Here is an 18,053-nt window from a genome sequence, read left to right as displayed (position 1 = left end):
TTTGATCAGCTTAACACTCAGCTTTCTGTGCGAATCCTTTACCTTCTCTCTTATTTCAGAGCAGCTAATGCTGGCAAATGCCTGTTGGACCTACAAAATTACAGTGCTGTACAGCAGAGGTGCTGTGAAACTCCCACAGCATACGAGTGATCTCAGATCAAACTGTCTTTCTCCTCCTCCTAGTCTATGAAATTGTGTAGATGACTCCTTCAAATCTCTCTTTCATTTTAGAGCCTGATCCTGTGACCCACTGATTCCTCTCATCTCCCTTTAAAGCTAATGAGAGTCAAAAGTGCTCATCACCATTCATGATGCAGGATTAGGCCCTTCATTATCCTTGGAAATGTTCATTCTTTTCTGGATGATGAAACGGTGGTATATCAGCCTAACCTGGTGATGGTAATGCCTCTTCATGAGTGTCTTAAAACGCCTTGCTTTGTCAAGAGAAGGAAAATTTCTGTGTCTGCACCCCCACCCCTCCTCAGTCATGCACATTATACAGAAATGTTTGGCACCAGCCTGTTTTTGGTTTGCCCCTTAGGAAAGAAAAGATTGTATCCACTCTTTAAAATAGATCATAATTTAATGCTTCTCTGTATAATTAGGAAATGATGTTCATCTGACAAAGTACATTCATTAAATAATTTCAAAATAAGCCAGAGGCATTGTTTAAACATAGTGTCAACATAAACTGTAAAAAATGTGCAGAATAGTTAAATTTTAGCCAAAAGTCTATGTTAATGGAGCAAGAACACTAAATGGTTTCTCTGCTTTTTAAGGCATCGAACTATCTTTTAGTGCAAGTTCTGCCTCACAGCCAGATCTGGCCCCTTCTTCACCCTAGCCCTTTCATCTCCCTTTGTTCCATGTCTATGCTGAGACTGAGATTTTCCCACCTCTCTCAGTCTTACTGTGGCTCTGAAAGATGATTGCCTTCCGGTGAAGCCCTTTCCCCTTCTTCTGTACCCAAGCTCCATGTTCAATGAACATCAAAAAGCCTTATCATACCCTGATGGTTTAAATCTTTAAACAGAGAGTAACAGCCTGAGTACATCCAGACCTCCACATCCTATAGTCTTGTCACTATGTGTTCCTGCAACAATTACCAGGAGAGGGAGGCTGTGGAGTGAATCAAGTAGCGTGTGTTGTCTCCCTGGACTCCATGCTGATGCTCTGATCAGGACTTCAGCAAAATTCTGTTTGAAATGAGAATAGACTAATTTTCATCAGACTCTTCTCAGAGGAATCCCATGTGGGCTAGCATGCCAATGGTCATCATTAGAAAACTGCCTTCAAAAGAGCTGAGGTTTCTTGTGGCAAAGATTTTTCCCTTTACTAAATTTATAAACATTTATGTAAAAATGTATACATTAATTGTTGTGCTTCCTTGTATGCCTGCGAAGTAATGTCCAAAAACATACTGGAAGAAATACACTTGTAAAAATAGCCCAAGTAAGGACAAAATGTCCTCATTTTGACTGAAAATTCAGAATACTGTGATCAAAGGATGCTGTAACTCCCAGCTGTTCAAAGGGACTTGTATTAAAAAAAAAATCAGATGTGACCAAGAATAGAAAATAACTCATTAAGAGCTTAACTAGATGATGACAGGTGAAGCCATCAGTTGCTTAAACAGTGTAATGTTTGTCTAAGCAGTTTATGCTATTTTTCTTTTTTTTTTCCTAGTACCCCCCACCCCTGCCTGGAATCAATTTATACTTTCTAGAAATAATTATGAGATCAAGTAAAGTTTGTCTGCTCTGGAATATAAACACATACACAAGACATTGGGCTGTGGAGTAATGAAGACATCACTTTACTCCAGTTGCACTTTTTGAAGCACAAAGAAATTACTGAGAATTTATTTTACACTTCCTATTTATCAGTTTCCTTCTGAAGTAGTTGCAGTTCTTAAAAGGCAAAAGAAGGGTAATGGGTAGTCTGTAAGAAAATGAATGATCTCTGGAAGTTTTAAGCCTTCATACATAAAGAAAAGGTCTTTTCTCTGTTTTTTGAGACTTAAAAACGATGAATGGTAGGTGGATATGATTCTCCTCATTTTGATAGCTATTGTTTAGCTACTACAGTGTTTGTAAAATGCATTTTAAAAAATCTGTATAATTCTCTTAAGCAGCTTAAATCCCTTTTCACTTTCCCCAGGCAAAACCTGATTCACTTGCATGTTTTTGGGCTCTGACCTTCACAGTGCTGATCTCCCAACAGTAGTAGCCAGTTTCTTATTCTTTAAGTGCTGGAGGAATCATGAAAAATTCAGACACTGGGTTTCCCTGAGACCAATCTGGTGGCTTTGTCTTTGTGCTAACTGCTGCTTTCTATGCATCATTCAAAAGGTACATACTGTTGTCAGCCCCTGAACTGCTACTTGGTGTTAAACATGAATATTTGTAGCTTAGCAAGGGACTAAATTTAAAAAAATTAATATTTGACAACCTTTGAGAAGGCATTACTGGCATGAAACCATAGGAATGAAAGACTGCATTTGTGAAAAATGAAAACTTTCTTCATTGGGGTTGTTCTAAATATTATGTGATCTGTTTTGATTATTGGACTTTCTTCCTGATGCACAGATTAGTATTTTAATTGGTACAATCATATTGTAAATTTATTTTTTCTTGTGTACTGCAGGGGAAAATTCATTCTGTGCATGTGCCACTAATCCTATCTGACCAGCAAGCAGAGAAAGATGGCGTATGGCTTATTCTGGCTACACATCAGAGATACATACATGCAATGGTAAAATTGCCTTTTTCCACATTTCTTAATTAGAAATAGAGATGGCTTCAGCTAATAGAATCTCTTATTAATAACAAAAGGAATTGCTAGCTCTCTAGTTCAAGTGGCATATCTGCATAACTTATAGCCTTAAGAGCTTGTAGAGTCACTCACACTCCTGGCAGAATGCCTTTTACTCTCCCATATTAATGAGTTGTTCTAAATTTAGTCTACTGTGACAAACTAATATTAATACAGTATTTTATGGCCCAGAGCATTGTTAATGCATAAGAATGAAACACTGAATCAGAAGAAGGGGAAAGGAGGCAAGATTACTTAGTATGATTGTCAAGATACAAGATAATCCAACTGTGTAGATATTAAGACTTAAATATAATACTCTGCTTATAGATTTATATTATGTGAAACATTTTCTATTATTTTAAATCCTCGCAGTATTAGTTTCTTATTTTCAAGGGTTTATAACTCGGCCATAAAAATTCACTCTGGGCTGAAACTTGGCATACAAGGTCTTAACCTGGGAGCATTTTCTTAAGTAAATTTTCAAACAAATCTGTATTTGTCTTTGATAAAAGTGGGACAACAGTCAACATATGACTGTGTGTCATTTTCATGACAGGTCTCAGAAGACAATGGGGACAATAAGCAAAGCCAAAAAGAGTCTGTAATAAGATTTAATTGCTCCTTTTGTATTTATTTTATTTTATTTTATTTGCAGGACACTAACAGGACAACATATTTAGCAGGTAGTGGCTCTTAAGATGTTGGAGTTTCTTCCACTGCAGTCAAAGGGAGTTCTGCCACTCTTTCAAGGGGAAGTAGGATATAGTACTCTATTTGATAGCTATTTTACAGTGATGATGTTACAATCTTAGTCTTTACCTAAATAGATATTTGCATGACTATTATTTAGATATCGTTTTATAGGGGAAAAAGACTTGATGGAGAATTTTTATATCATTTGAATAATACACAGCTATAAACATGCATGTGCATCCATATGTACAAATACATTTAATCTTTGCAACCTAAAGCCATGTCTGAATAGAGTTAAACCATCTACTTCTGTAAATTAAAGAGGAAGAAAAGCATATGACCCTAATTCATGGAAGGAGCTCTCCTCCTAACTATGCCAAGTATGTATGATGCCTGCTACAATGCTGCCAGTTGTAACGTGTGTCTTGGATTTTCATTGTGAACTGTAGGCAATAGGCAGCAGCTGAGCAGATGTGGAAGCATAAGCTCAGCAATGAATTGTGTAAAGTGCCCAAGTACATGTGCCATTACTGAAATTCCACCTTTTCTGAGGAGGGATGGTGAAGTTTTTTGACTTGGTAATGGCATAGTGTTGGAGTTTTTTTACAAACAAACTTTGGAAACATGAAGTCATTTTTGATGTACTTTGGATCTCTGACCAAAACTTTTGGGAAATAAAATTTAACCCCTGATCTGGCTTCTCTTCTCTTGAATTTGTGTGGATTAATAAATTCTGTCTCCAGTGTTTATGTGGATAAACAGATTAGTTAAGGAGTCTTGAGTAAATTTAAAACTTGAAAGGCCTGGGATGTGCAATTTCGGTGCAGAGTAGGCCTTGGAGGGAGACAGTTTTCTCAGCCTAATTTGGATCATGCTGCAGAGCTGTCAGGATGGAAGCTGTCTTTATGCAGGTGGAGAAATGTTTCATTTGATACTCTTCTCAAGGAAATATTTAGAAAAATTAATGTACTTTATGGCTGTTGGTGTGAATTTAGCCCAGGTTAAACTGCATCTAGCCCTGCTGTGATGTGCTCCTTTGAAACAGGCAAAGCATGTTAATGCTTGGTAGTGGAACAGGAACTCTGATTGGTGTTTTTTTAAGCAGTGACATAACTCATAAATGCTGTCATTCGTGGAGGAAAAATCTAATGGCAGTGAAGTTTCCTTGGACAGGGAACTTATAGAATCAGCACGTGTCTAGCTAGTGCAGAAGCCCAGCACAGACTGAGTTGTTACCTTTTGTGCTGGTCAGATAAGAAACAGTGTGTAGAAAATAGCCCTTGCTCTCCAGATCTTTCTGCAGCTCCCCATGCTCTAGGAGGAGGGTGAGCATTGGATTTGGGTGCATGGTTCTGCCCAGGGCCCCCCTGTCAAACTGATGACACTAAGTTTCATGGGCAGGGGCAGATCCATGCCTGACTGGGCAGGGGGGAATAGCAGAAGTTACGTGTAAGTGACACAGCTTGGTTATCAGAGAGAGCAGTGGTAGGGGGCTGTAGCTCGCTGGAGGCAGGTTTTAACGAGCTGCTTCACAAACTGGGCAGAAACATTTCTAGCACAGCCCTCATTTTGCCACTGACTCAGTCTCCCTAATACCCCTCTGAGCTGACAGAGAACCACAGGCTAGAAATTATCTAAAACTGTTGGAATTTGGAATAAAATCACAAGGATTGGCAAGAGCCAAGTCCCATTTATTCAGATTTGCTTCATTGTGCAGGATGCAAGTACTTTCCACATTACACAAATTATGGCATTCATTAATCTCCATATGCAATAATTAAGTCTGTTTAAGTCTACAGTGCAGTCTATGGATCCCTTTTAGTGGGTGTTGGGGGAGCAATGAATCATTTTTTTCCTTGCTTTCCCTGCTGGTACTAGGCCTTTACAAAGCACAGCTAATGATCCAGCCAGCCATCTTTGTCCCTGAATCCTGGTTATATATACATTGATGGAGAGTGAGCAAACTGTCATTTCGGGGAAGGAGTGTTATTGAGAACTCTCTTGTTGCCTGGAAGGCAGCAAGAAAGAAGGGAAAACGCAGTCTTTTGATTCCTTTACTTGTGTTGCACTCTTACAGAAACATAAAATAGATTATTGAAACTTTATGTATTTAGATATTACTTTGGTCTGTCTTTTGACTTTTGTAACCTGCTGGCTTTAATTGCAGTCATGCATGAGTTCCTGCATACGCTCCTGAAAAATCCCTTCAACAGAGTCATGTCAGAGGTCTAAGGACTGAGTGGCCCATGGAGGTTATGAACAGTCATTGTCAGTGCAGCATTTCTGTGCCTCACCTTCAGCAGTTACTTGCCTGATACAAAGCCGGGATTTTGATGGACCTCTTTACTTGACAGTGATTTATATTGTGCATGAAATAATCTGAACAAAACCTTAAATTTTCCATTTTCTTAAATAAAATTTCCACCAGTTTCAAAAATGTGCCCCATCACCATGAATCTTTGTTGGGTAGTATTTCATTTGTGAAGCTTGAAAGAGGACAATTTTTCAGGAGTTAAGTGCCAGGCATTTTCTAAAAGGCAAACCTCTCAAATCTGTGTTGGGGTAACCACCTGGAACTGGATGCCTTTAGATTTGCCCGCTCTTCGGAAGACTTACCATTCTTTGGCATTGTTTTCCTTTGCAGTGAAAATCCTTGGCATGTTGGTATTGTGGAAGAAAATAAAATCAGACAGCTGCTAAGATCTGGCTATTTCCCATGCATAGAATGCCGATACCTCCCATCTTATGACTTAATGTGTTCCGCAGATGGATTGAAGGATGAAGCTTCAAACTAATTCATGTGACTTCCTACCCACTGCAGTGGGCAGAGTATCTGTTTGGCAGCTGAGACTGTAAAAGTAATTTTTAATGTTATGTGTTTTATTTCATGTACCTTTAATAAAACACCAGTGTTCTATTTTTCAAGAAAACACTGGGAGGCACAGCCTTAAAGAAATGTTTCCTTATGACCCTGTTACACACAGTCTTTTGGACTGCAGTGATAAGTAGTAGGTTATTCTTTTATTGCTGAAAGAACTTATTTAGCATATGCAATATGCAAAAAGAGGAAAGCTGAGCATTAGAGCATATTACCAATGTGCACTTACAAGAAAATTATCCCATGAAAAACAAACCCCTCTACTCAAACTATAAGGCAACTAATTCTACCTTAGTGGGTGAAATTACTACTTGATGGAGAAATAAAACCAATACTATTAAAATACTGAGGTAGTGTAAATGTTAACAGGCTGGAATTTATTAATTGTGTGTTATTGTAGGAGCTGGAGAGGCTTAGTTTTTTGATTTTGTTTTAATTACACATATGGATTGTGAGAATTTCCATTCTCATTTTTTTGGAGTCTGTCAGTGTAGTTCTTTTCATTGATGGGTAAGAAGCAGAAACTTCATTTTTTTGTAAGGAAGTGAAGCATGGAAGATATCCCTTTCATGAGAAAGAATAATTTGAGTCAAACATGGTAGCAGACATTCTTCATTATTATTTTTCTTGACTTACACACTTTGAGGTTTCTGTGCAATGCCGTTGAACCCTGTTATCTTGCAGGCTATGTTAAGGTTCAGAATTTAATTCCAAACAGGCTGATTGTACAGTGATGCGGAGTCTCAAGAATGGTGAAACATATCTTTAAAACTAGTGCATACAAAATACAAATGTCTGGCAGAGGCTGAAGATGTGGAGGGTACAGAATAGATTGTAATGGCTAAATGCACTGAATTCAGATGGTTATAAAATAGGAGTGGGAAAAAACCCTCTAGCAATAATATACCAATGTAAGAATTTCTACTAATGATTCAGACATCTCATTTGACTCCTTTTTCTCTATTGGTGTGCACCTTGGTTGTTTTAATTGAGTTTCTCATTTAGACCAAAGAACTGTTTCAATCTGTGTGTGTTCATCTCGAAGCCATCTGTTCACTAGAGGGCAGCATTTGATAAAATGTTTAAAAGCAGGCATTTTTCTACAGAAGTGAGGAAAATACATGCAGATCACTCTACTAACATTTTTAACAGTGTTCTCTGATGTCAGTTTTCAGATCTGTTTTGGGCTGGAACCTGAACAATGTTTGTCTTGATAAGAATTTTTGAAAGAAATTTAAGGATTTATTCCACTGATGATATGAGTTGGTTTGAGAAGTTTGCAGAAATTGCACTTTCCATCCTCTGTCTTCTATCCTTAGCCTTCTAAACAGACACGAATTAATATTTTAAATTCTATATTATTGCTAAAGAATAAAACGTTAATAGATTCACTTGTCTATTAGCCCTTGCTTTTATTTTTTTTAATACTACTGATTTCTAAGCAGTCCTCTCAGCGTTATGACTTTATTCAGCTAAAATCTCTTGTTGTTGCAGAGTCTCAGTAGACCTGTATGGTTGGGCACCTGTCGAGTCCCATTATGGTACTAGAGACAAAATCTTTTCTTGTGCTGGTGTTGGTTCCTTGATAGTAGCCAGTTTGCAAGGCTTTGCCAAGACTTCCAGCCATCTTGAGCAGGCTAACAGCTCCATGCAGGCTCCTCAGGTCCAGGGATACAGATGGCTAGGAGGCAGCCTACCTGGACTGGCTGATCAGACAGGAACCCTTGAAGAGGTGTGATTTGGCATTTAAGGTTAGATAAACAGGTATTTTCTGATTCATCACTAGCCAAGAAATGCCATTTTGCTTCTCTGAACTAGGGGCATCAAATGAAAAGTGACTTCTGCCACCAAGCATTAGGGATCTATTTGAGGAGACTACATCACCCTTGGCTTTCTAGTTGTGGGGGAGGGAGAGATTGTTAAAAAGGGCAGTTTAACTGACCTAAGACTTGAAATGCCTTCTGGAGATGTGCATGTTCTAGAGAAAAAAATTGAGCGATAAGACACCTAATTTGCGTGTGTCTAAAAAGCAGTGGTGTAACCTGGACTACACAGCCACATCTGTTGCTTTTAACAGTGATGTCGGTGCATTTCCATGATGAACAAGAAACAGATATGACCAGGGTTTGTAGTGGAACCATTATGAGTGCTGGGAAAAGCTCTGGTAGTTTAACAGACTTCCCTTTCTTACCAGGTTAAGTGACATTGACTCAGGTGATTTCTGTAAATGACATCTTTGCTGAGATTGTTGTCTGCACGGGCAAGGTGAAAGTCTGATCCTGAGGATACATGTATGCAGCCTGCAACAAACATGCCAAGGGCACTCCTGGCTCAGAAGCTGAGCTGTGGTTAATCACGTTGTACCTCTCATGGCTCAGATGCTGGCTGCCAAGTGAGTGAAATTCTTCTTTACATTTTTTAAGCTGTAAGCCTGCACTATTGACTGTAGCTTTATGGTTATGGATATTCCTGTGTAGTTAGCAAAACAGAAAAATTAATTTGAATGACAGGAGATGTATGAATGGAATATCATTATCATTATCTTTGGAATTTTATCTTTCGCATGACAGGTAAATCCAAGAGGCAGTTAAACATTTTCCCCCTATGACATTATCACAAATGTCATTTGGTGCTTCAAGATGATTTGAGCAAAATAAATCCACCAGCCAAGCTAGACAGTGATGTTTGTATCATATATATATGTTATTTTTTTTCTGGAATAATTGTCAGAAGCTCGACTTTATTCAGGCCTCTGAGACAAATCAATCTATATGTTTTGGGTTTTTTCTGTTTGGTTGTTTTTTGTTTTCATTTTTTAACTATAATTGAATACCTCTCCATGTGTGCCTGTTTGTCATGACACTTTGCAGGTGTGTGGCCTGACAACTGTTTTAGAGATGTTTGGAGTCCTTATTTACATTTATTTTACATGCAGTGTAAGGTATCTGCTTCTTCTGTCCTAACTGCATGTTTCTATCTGGTTAAGTGGTGTCTTTGCTCAAGACATGCCACAATAAAGGAAGAGGAAGGAACCATCTGTAACAGTCCTGGTAACTAACTTCCTGGGACTACTCAACAAAATCTTCACTCTACTTTTGTGTATCCTGACTGGTTAAATGGTTGCTGTCTGGCAGGTGAAACGCTGCCATGCCATTGGGTAGTAAAGTCAACTCAGTGCTTGAGTGGTCTTTAGCTAATAGTAGAAAGAGAACAAATGATTTGCTTTACGTTTTGGTCATGGTAAAAGCATACAGAAAATGTCTGTTTCATGGTGCTAGGACAGAGTAGTTTCTGCACAGGTACATGCACACAGCCATTTGTCTCCATCTCCTTTTAAATGGTTCATCAAGCCTGCAGTTGAACCTCCACAAAGGTCGTTGCTTACTGCTGAGGTATGGGACACACAGGAAGACTGAAGTTTTATGCCATCTTATCATCAGTGCTTCCTGAAGAATGCTATGCTCGTGTGGGAGAAGACCTAGGTTTTGTGACATGGCAAGAATATTACCAATGCTGGGTTGACAAGGATGCAGACTTTACAACCCCCAGTGTTCCTAATGTTGATATTTTACACAGGATCTACAAAGACCCAGACTCTAATGCCCCTTATATTGATACCTCAGTGGTGTAATAAAAAGAGCATCACAAACATGTCTTCCCTATTGCATTTTCCCTTAGTCCTCCCCTATTCAAATTTCTTCTTCCCACAGTCCCCTAGGGTTTCTTTCCCACCATTTCTTCCCATTGGTTAAAGTTCTGTATCCTCATTGGTTCTTATCCCTGTTCTCTAATTGGTTGTTATCCTCGTTCTGTCATTGGTTGTTGTAATATTCCACCCCTTTACCCTACTGGTCCATTTTTGATCCTTCATTTGCATATCCCTCAACCAATAGGAAGCTTTGTATCACCCACCCTTCCAGAACCTTCTCTGCCTGAGATTATATAAACGAGGCGCTCAAATGAACTTTGCTTTGTCTGCCACCAGATCTCCTGGTCTCCGGACATCCTTCCTTCATGGCTGTGGCACATTAGTGGCTCAGGCAGGCTTGGCGCAGAGGAAGCCTTTCCTGGCTCTGGGGAGAAGTCCTCAGAGCAATTCCATCCACTGAGGTGCTCACTCTGTGAACTGTACCAAAATATAAACAGCTCACAGGACTGATTCTAGCCTGGTTGGTTGGTGTAACTGAAAGAAAAAAGTGACCAAAGCAAACTTCACAGAGCAAAGAGCTAGAGCTAGATCTCTTGGTACCAAAGATCATGGGAACTATGCAGTAATACTTAGTGGTCGTTGAGTAGAGATCTATTGAACAATAGATGCATCTGGTTAAGGAGTGAAAACACTTCCTTTTACTCCCAATAGCATCATCCTATTCCCAGACCTTTGGTGTTCTAGAAGGGATTATTGTTTCATTTTCTAGAGCCAGCACAAAAGAGATTCTCCAGGACTGGTGTTTTTCTTGTCTGTTCAAGAAAATTCAGCTAGTCCTTTAAGGTACCTCCTGTGAAAATAGCTTGCTATCAACTAATTCAATCCAAGAGCTTCCCACCCTATTTTAAATTACTCATAGCAATGTGCCCAGTGTTGTAGTGTGGTCAGCCAGGCAATTATATCTCATCAACAAAGCAAGGAGAATAGAGTTCTGGTCTCTTTATCAAGCTGAGATACCTGAAAGGAGGTGAGTACAAATGTCCTGCTTCTGCTATATCTACCATGGTCCCTTTACACCAGCCTTGAGCAGTAGTGATCACTGTAACCGGTTGCCTCTCTACACTAGGAAGGAGGAGCAGTCCCTCAGCCTCATGTGTCATCCCTTATGCCTTTCTCTCTCTCTCTTCTGAACTAAGGGGAAATGAGAGGCTAGCTGTGCAAGAGCTCCCAAAAGGAAGGAGTCCCTGCTGCTGATATTCTCACTTGCTTGGATGGAGAGCCAGCCTCCTTCCTCTCCCTCACAGAGCACTGGTGGCAAGGACTGACAGCTTCTGGGCTTACTATCTGTGGTATGAATCATGGCAAACTGCTTGCTATTGTTATGGTGGAAACTGGAAATAATCTTAAAATGGAAATTGCAGTGGTCATAGGCCTTCAGCACAGAGGTCTTTTTGTAGTGGTCTATACTGTCTGTGCCTTAATACATCCATACTGTTCAGTTTAAAAAAACCGAACCAAAAGCCCCCATCAAACTGCTAACTATGAATGCAAAGGAGTCCCAAAAAATATTGAATTGAGCATCTTTTTTGGTACTCTCTAGTTATTTAACTTTTGGGCTGAGGTGTTTAATTCAATCTTTTACTTAGATTGCAAACTCAGCTGTGCCAGGAATATACAATGGTCATTTCTCTACTTTTTATTACATGTCATTCTTTTCTGCAATCATGTTCTTCTTGTTGCCGACAAGATGACAATAGGTTTAATAAACCCTCAAACACACGAAAAAGCTCATTTTATAATTCCATAATTTCACAGCTTTTTACAGTGTATCACCAACTGCTGGGAAGAGATGTATACAGAGGTAATGCTGTCAAACTTCAGCCCGTTACTCGGAAATTCCTGATGAGTAAATCTGTGATTATACTGGTATGACAAGGCCTGAACATTTCTTCTTCTGAGGCAGCCTTTTCACTACCAAAAGGGATTAATGAGAGAGGCAGATGCCAGTGACAAAGTGCCAATATTTGTTAACAGATGTGATCCTTGTAATGTAGCATGTGTTCTTAATTTGGCACTGCTTGACACCAGGAGGATCTCTGCAAATAAGGTGTCATTAGCAGCATCCAATAGGCTTTCCTCCTAAGCTGGTCTTTGGTTAGTATCCATACTCCAGTTGAAACTGGCATTCTACCTTGTGAATGGGCTGTATGCCACTCTGACAGATGGGCATGACAGTAGACCAGTCAGGGAAACATTCAAATCATCCAAGTAGTGGGGGGCAAACACTCTAGTCACAAATACAATATGGGCAGATATGTCTCACTGTAATTGGTGAAATGGATATGCTGTTGCTATCTGAGCTCCTAAATGGTTCAACATTTCCACTCTTAGACTTTGCTTTGGTTGGTTCCAGATTTTGGTTTTAGAGTAATGACGACTACTGCTTAAAAAAAAGTCTAGGAAAGAATTTGTTTTTTGAAACAAGCTTCTATGTTTAGTGAAGAAAATATCGAGAAAGCCAGTCATATTTCTTGTTAAGTAGGTTGATGCCAGTCTTCTATTTATGTTGCCTTCCAATTAAGTATTTAGGTGAAAATGTTTTGCACAGTATTTCCTTTCTCAAGTTTAAAAATTAAAAAATGTTGAATAAGATATTTTTCTGTCTCTGAATCTCTGAAGCAAAAATGTGGTCTGTTGCATCAGTGAGAAGTCAACTGAGTTACTTGAGGAATTGCTTGTGCTCATGTTTTTAGGAGAGGAAAACATAGATGCATAAGTAATGTGTATTTAAAGATTTAAAAATATAAAAAGGTAGATGTTATAAGAATGTAGAGGTTTTTCTCTGTAAAAACATACTATCACAATTGCTGCTCATATAATTCCACTTAACCACTTACCTTTACTTGCAGATAAAATTGGTTTATTGTTTTACTTAGAAAAAATACTGACTTTGACTTAAAATAAGAAGAGTTATGAAATATTTTTGGAGAAATTGTAATGCTTTGTATTTAGTGGAAATCACAGGTTGCACGACTGGGACCTTGAACATCTTTCTGCAGCCAAATGGACACTCTTGTGATTTGTAGTGCATTCAATAAAGTAATTTCCTGTAAATGAGGAGGAGAAGACCCTCCTCTCTAACATGATTGGTGTAATTCTGGTGTTTTTGCAAGGCTACAGTGTGTTTTTAGTGCAGTTTTTCAATATCTGCATACTACCAGAGACTGATCAGTCAGATCTGTTTAAGTAAAAAATACTGAAAATTAGCTCTGCCTTGGAATACGCAGGTGCTTGTGCTTGTCCTCTGAGACACGGGGGTGCAGCAGGAACAGTGGCCAGTGAAGTACCCCTGGAGGGCTACCTTTGCTAGGTATAGCAGAGGCTGTAAGAATAACACATATACAGACGGCTTTTGTCACCCAAACTCTGCAGTATGGGCACGTTTTCTTACCACTGGAGAATTCATGAGCTTCTGTAGGCTTTGATACAGATGCATACGGTAACTTGTTGCCAATTTTGTGCAATTAGGGCATACAAAATGGTTTCCCTGTTAGGAATGTTGCATGTGCTACGACACTAATTAGGGGTTTCTCTCCTTTACATGCATGCCTGTCTGCCATTAATATTAATGGCAATTTTGCCCAAGCACGAGGAAAGACAAGACCTGTGTAACTGTGACTTAAACTTTTGTCTTGGAAATTCCCTGTGTAGCTGTTCTTGGAACCTGCTGACTTGCAATTTGCTAAACCTACCTGGTAAAAATGGTGGTGTGTAGATGACACAGTTATCTTTTTAAGGTGTAGTTTTATTAACTCTTCTATAGCCTTTCCCCTCTGAGATTTTGTTTTGTCCCTGTGGTTACATTACAAGCATTTCAACTATTAAAAAAGCCACATTTTATACATATTTTTTCCCTATAATGAAGCTTCTATTATAAATTTAAAGAAGCTTCAGTAGTTATACAGCTACTCCATGTTCTTGCAAGGAGATGCATCATGCTATCTCCTAATAGAAAAAAATCAAAGAAAGCAAATGTGCAAGTATTTTCAGAGAAGAGATACAGGCTCTGGGATTTTAAAACTCTGCTGAAATTTTGGATTTAATGCAGATTAAGGTGAAACCACTGCAGGCATGGAGTGCTCTCTGAAGGCACCCTAGCAAGCCACCTCCAAGGAATGAAAATGAAGGAGAGCACTGTGCCTCCAGCTGACTTTGAGGGGATTGCAGGGGTGAGCAGAGTGAAGCAGTAAGGCAGTGGATGATGCAAACCTGTTCTTAGAAAGAGACTTGTCCAGAATCTGGGAAGGCACTTGGACAGTGGTCACTTCTGCTCAAAAGCCACTTGGAATGGTCATTAAGATGCTGATTAATAGGATAAGTGATATAGCCTGGGACAAGGTCAGTCTTTGTCTCTTAGCAAAGACCACCAATGAAGACATTACATGTATATCAAGGACAACAGATGGGGATGATTTGCAGCTTGTGCTTTTCATTTTGTGAACCTACAATAAAATAAGATATTTTTTTGGACAATTCATGTTTCTAGTTGTACATACATTCCAATAGCTAGAGCTGATTGTACAGATTTACTCTTAGGTGTAGACATGCTGAACTCCTTGTTTGAATTTAATTTTGAGGGTACTTGAGCAAAATTTTCAGTTCCCTGAATGGCTCAGGATATTACTCCATTTTGACAAGTCCTTTTCACTTACAGATGATCTAGAGGGGCTGAGCAGAGGACAACCAATAGAAACTAAAAAGCAGGGCTGAAATGAATTGAAAATCCACAGGGCTGTGGATGTCAATAACAGACTGAAGATGTGAGTGCTGTTCGATCTTTGTTCAGGGGAAAGAGTGTTTGCCTTTTATTCAACTTTATGTGAATTACTTTCCTGACTGAGAAAATTGTGGATCGATGTATTTAAAAAGGGTACTTTTTTATTATAGCAATAAAATATTTTAAATTCTGAATCATAGATCTTCTCCCTCCCTCCCCAATTTTCTGGCATAAAGAGTGAGCACAACTGTGCCAGCAGTTGGCTTCACCTGGATGACAGATCTACAGCAACAAAATAAGAGATATTCTCTGAAATTTCTCAGTGCCTCATTAATTTTTGAAACTGTGAAGGTTGAAAAATGAAAGAACATCTGCACTAAATGAGTTTGTATAAATTGCCCTCTAAAATGCACCAAAAATGTAGTTGAAGGCATAGATAGATCCCAAGGCCAGTTTGCTTTCCTCTTTATTTCTCTTGTTATTTTGTCTCCAGACTTGTAAAAAATTTAGTTGGGCCAGTAAATATCTCTTATCAATATATTTGGGGAGGAGAGGGACAGAACAAGAAAAAGGTGTGTGTGGTTACATATATATATCTGAGTGAGACAGAGGAGAGTGTGGAACCCTAAAAAAGCAGAAGACAAAATAGTGATGGTATCCTAGAAATGTCATCAGAAAAGGGCATAGATATGAGATTCTGAGGGAAGAGGGTTATAGCAACATGAAATGGCTTGAGTGGCTTCTCATCACAAATCTCATGAGAACAAAACTGTGGATTGACCTATTTTTTTCTTGTAAATGCTTCATGCAAATGACTCCGTTTTGGTCTTACACTTTTGGCACAAAGAACTCTGGACAACTTGTGTCCCAGTGTCAAAGAGATCAAGATACTTATATTTGCTCATTTGCCTCAAAGAAATGGTAGTTTTCAAATGTATATAAACCTTTCCTATATGTTGTTTCTCATAAAGCTCCTACTGAATTGTGTATCATAACCTATGGCGGAACGAAGTTTTATGTGAAGTTTTTCAAGTGAAGCTGCAAGTAGGTTGAACATCTTGCCTCAGCCACTCCCAAGGAGAGCTTCAAAACCTGATTTCTAATACCACTGGCTGCAGTGCCAAGAAAGTAGGATACATCCTTGTCCTGTTCCAAACACTACTGAAAGTTCATTGTCTGCTTCAGGCATTCATTTAGAAAATAAAAGCTCAATTCTGCATGTCTTTGCTCCTTGCATTTAGACTGACATGAAGGGGGCTATGAAACTGTGTGAGAACCTTTCTCCTTACTTTTTACCATACTCACTTACTGAAGATTCAGGATAGTGCAGAACCAGGAACGCTGTGTGTCTTTCCTCCACAAAAGCTGTCCCTTGCTCATTTTTCCCCCACTGCACTGAATGTCTACACAGTTGATGATGATGGCAGTGCAGTGGGTGGTTGGCATGCCTAACAACTGCAATGAAGATGAAGTGCCACTGTGTTCCTGTGTGAATCACAAAACCCCACAGGGATTCTGAGTTGCTCTTGGTTTGCTCATTGAGGCTTGTGCTACAATTCAACTGTGCCTTTTTTTTCAGTTGGCGATAATCTTTGTCTTGTTTTGGGACTCTTTTTGCTAACAATTGTCCTTCCCAGGAAAGGAGCAGAGCTGTTAGCAGAAAGAGAACACTGAGGGCTGCAGAAACTGGGAAGTCGCTTAATCCTGGTGTGAGTTTCTGAACAAATGCTATGGAGAAGGTAAATTGAGCTCAACAAAACATTAGATTATATTCATTAGTAATTGAAAAGAACAACAGCTGCAGTCTAAAGAAAAATGCTGGAGATCTGTGTAAAGCTTTGCCATTAAAATGTATAGACACTGACCCTCTAAACTCATAGGGAATGCTCTTTACTTAGCTATAAAGGTTTAATGTAACTTAGCAGATCTGAGTTACTTCAGGAGAGCTTTAATGCTTGGCAGGTCTCTACATTTTATTTATGATATCAAAGCTGCAACTCAGATTTTTACTCAGTGGAAGACATAAAAGAGATTCAGAAGTCATCCAAATCATCTTGTAATTAATGTTACCATGCACGCCCAAGACATTAAAATGTTAACAGTGTTAGAATCGTGTGCTTTGGAATACAGAGTGAGGGCTTTATTAGAGAGAAATACACTGCAGATGTCATCCACCCTAATTGAGGACATTGGGCTGCCTGCTGCTTGTTCTTATCAGTGGTTCAGATTTTTTTTTAATTAATTCATTTTCCTTACTGCTAGAATCTGCTCTCATTATTAGTCTATCTTGTCACTCATTTGCATTTCAAGTGCTGGGACTGTGGGGTACCAGCTAGCTGCCTTAGAAGAACACTTCAAGGGGTTACTCTATCAAATAGCAGCACAGTATCACAGTGAATTTGACATCTGGGTTATCTTATTCCCAGATGCTCCATGGTGTCATTAGCAGGATTAATCTTAGCTTTAATTTCATAATGATTCTTATTCTAATATATGTGAATGAACACAAAGTCTCTTGACTCATTATCACCAATTTACCCAAGATATGTAATCAGGCTCTTACATTCACCAACATTTATTTTTGCTAATACATCTAAAATTGTAGATTAAGCAAATACAGTTAGTTCCAGCTGACTGAATGCCTAGTGAGGTAGCAATGTAGTATTTATGTTTTAATTAAAGTATATTAGTGATAGTGTCTTTAAAATACATACTGAACAAATTCTTTCTGCTGAAAACAATACATTTATCTTTCAAGTGATACCAACTTGTAAATTTATTCACACCACCTTTCTCTGACTATTTGTTATTTGCAACGATTTAGAAATTACTCCAAATCTCATTTTATAGTATAATTTTAACGTTTAAAGATTAGGGCAGAATACTTTATTCTTAAGAAAAATCTCTTGACTTCCCAAAGCAGACAGAATTAAATTTTTCAAGTTAAATTAAGAATTAAACCCAAATATATTTTATACTGAAATTTTGATTTTAATTCCTACTCTAGATTGAACTGTAATACAGAATGCAGTTTATTTTTACAGCTAAGCAGACAGTCAAGATTCACCTCCACATTGTACAGAGTTTCAAAATCCAATGCATTTTTATCTTGCAAGGAGAAAGAAAAATGTGAAATTCCTGTGTACTTTCTTACAGTGTTGGACTGTTTTTCATTTACCAGCTGTTGTAGCACAGCAGTAAGTAGTGGTTCATTATTGATGGATAAAATGTTCAAACAT

This window comes from Pithys albifrons, chromosome 10, assembly GCF_047495875.1.
Source record: "Pithys albifrons albifrons isolate INPA30051 chromosome 10, PitAlb_v1, whole genome shotgun sequence".
In the NCBI taxonomy this organism is placed as follows: domain Eukaryota; kingdom Metazoa; phylum Chordata; class Aves; order Passeriformes; family Thamnophilidae; genus Pithys; species Pithys albifrons.
The sequence above is the reverse complement of the archived record's forward strand: the minus strand, read 5'-3'. Positions refer to the sequence as shown.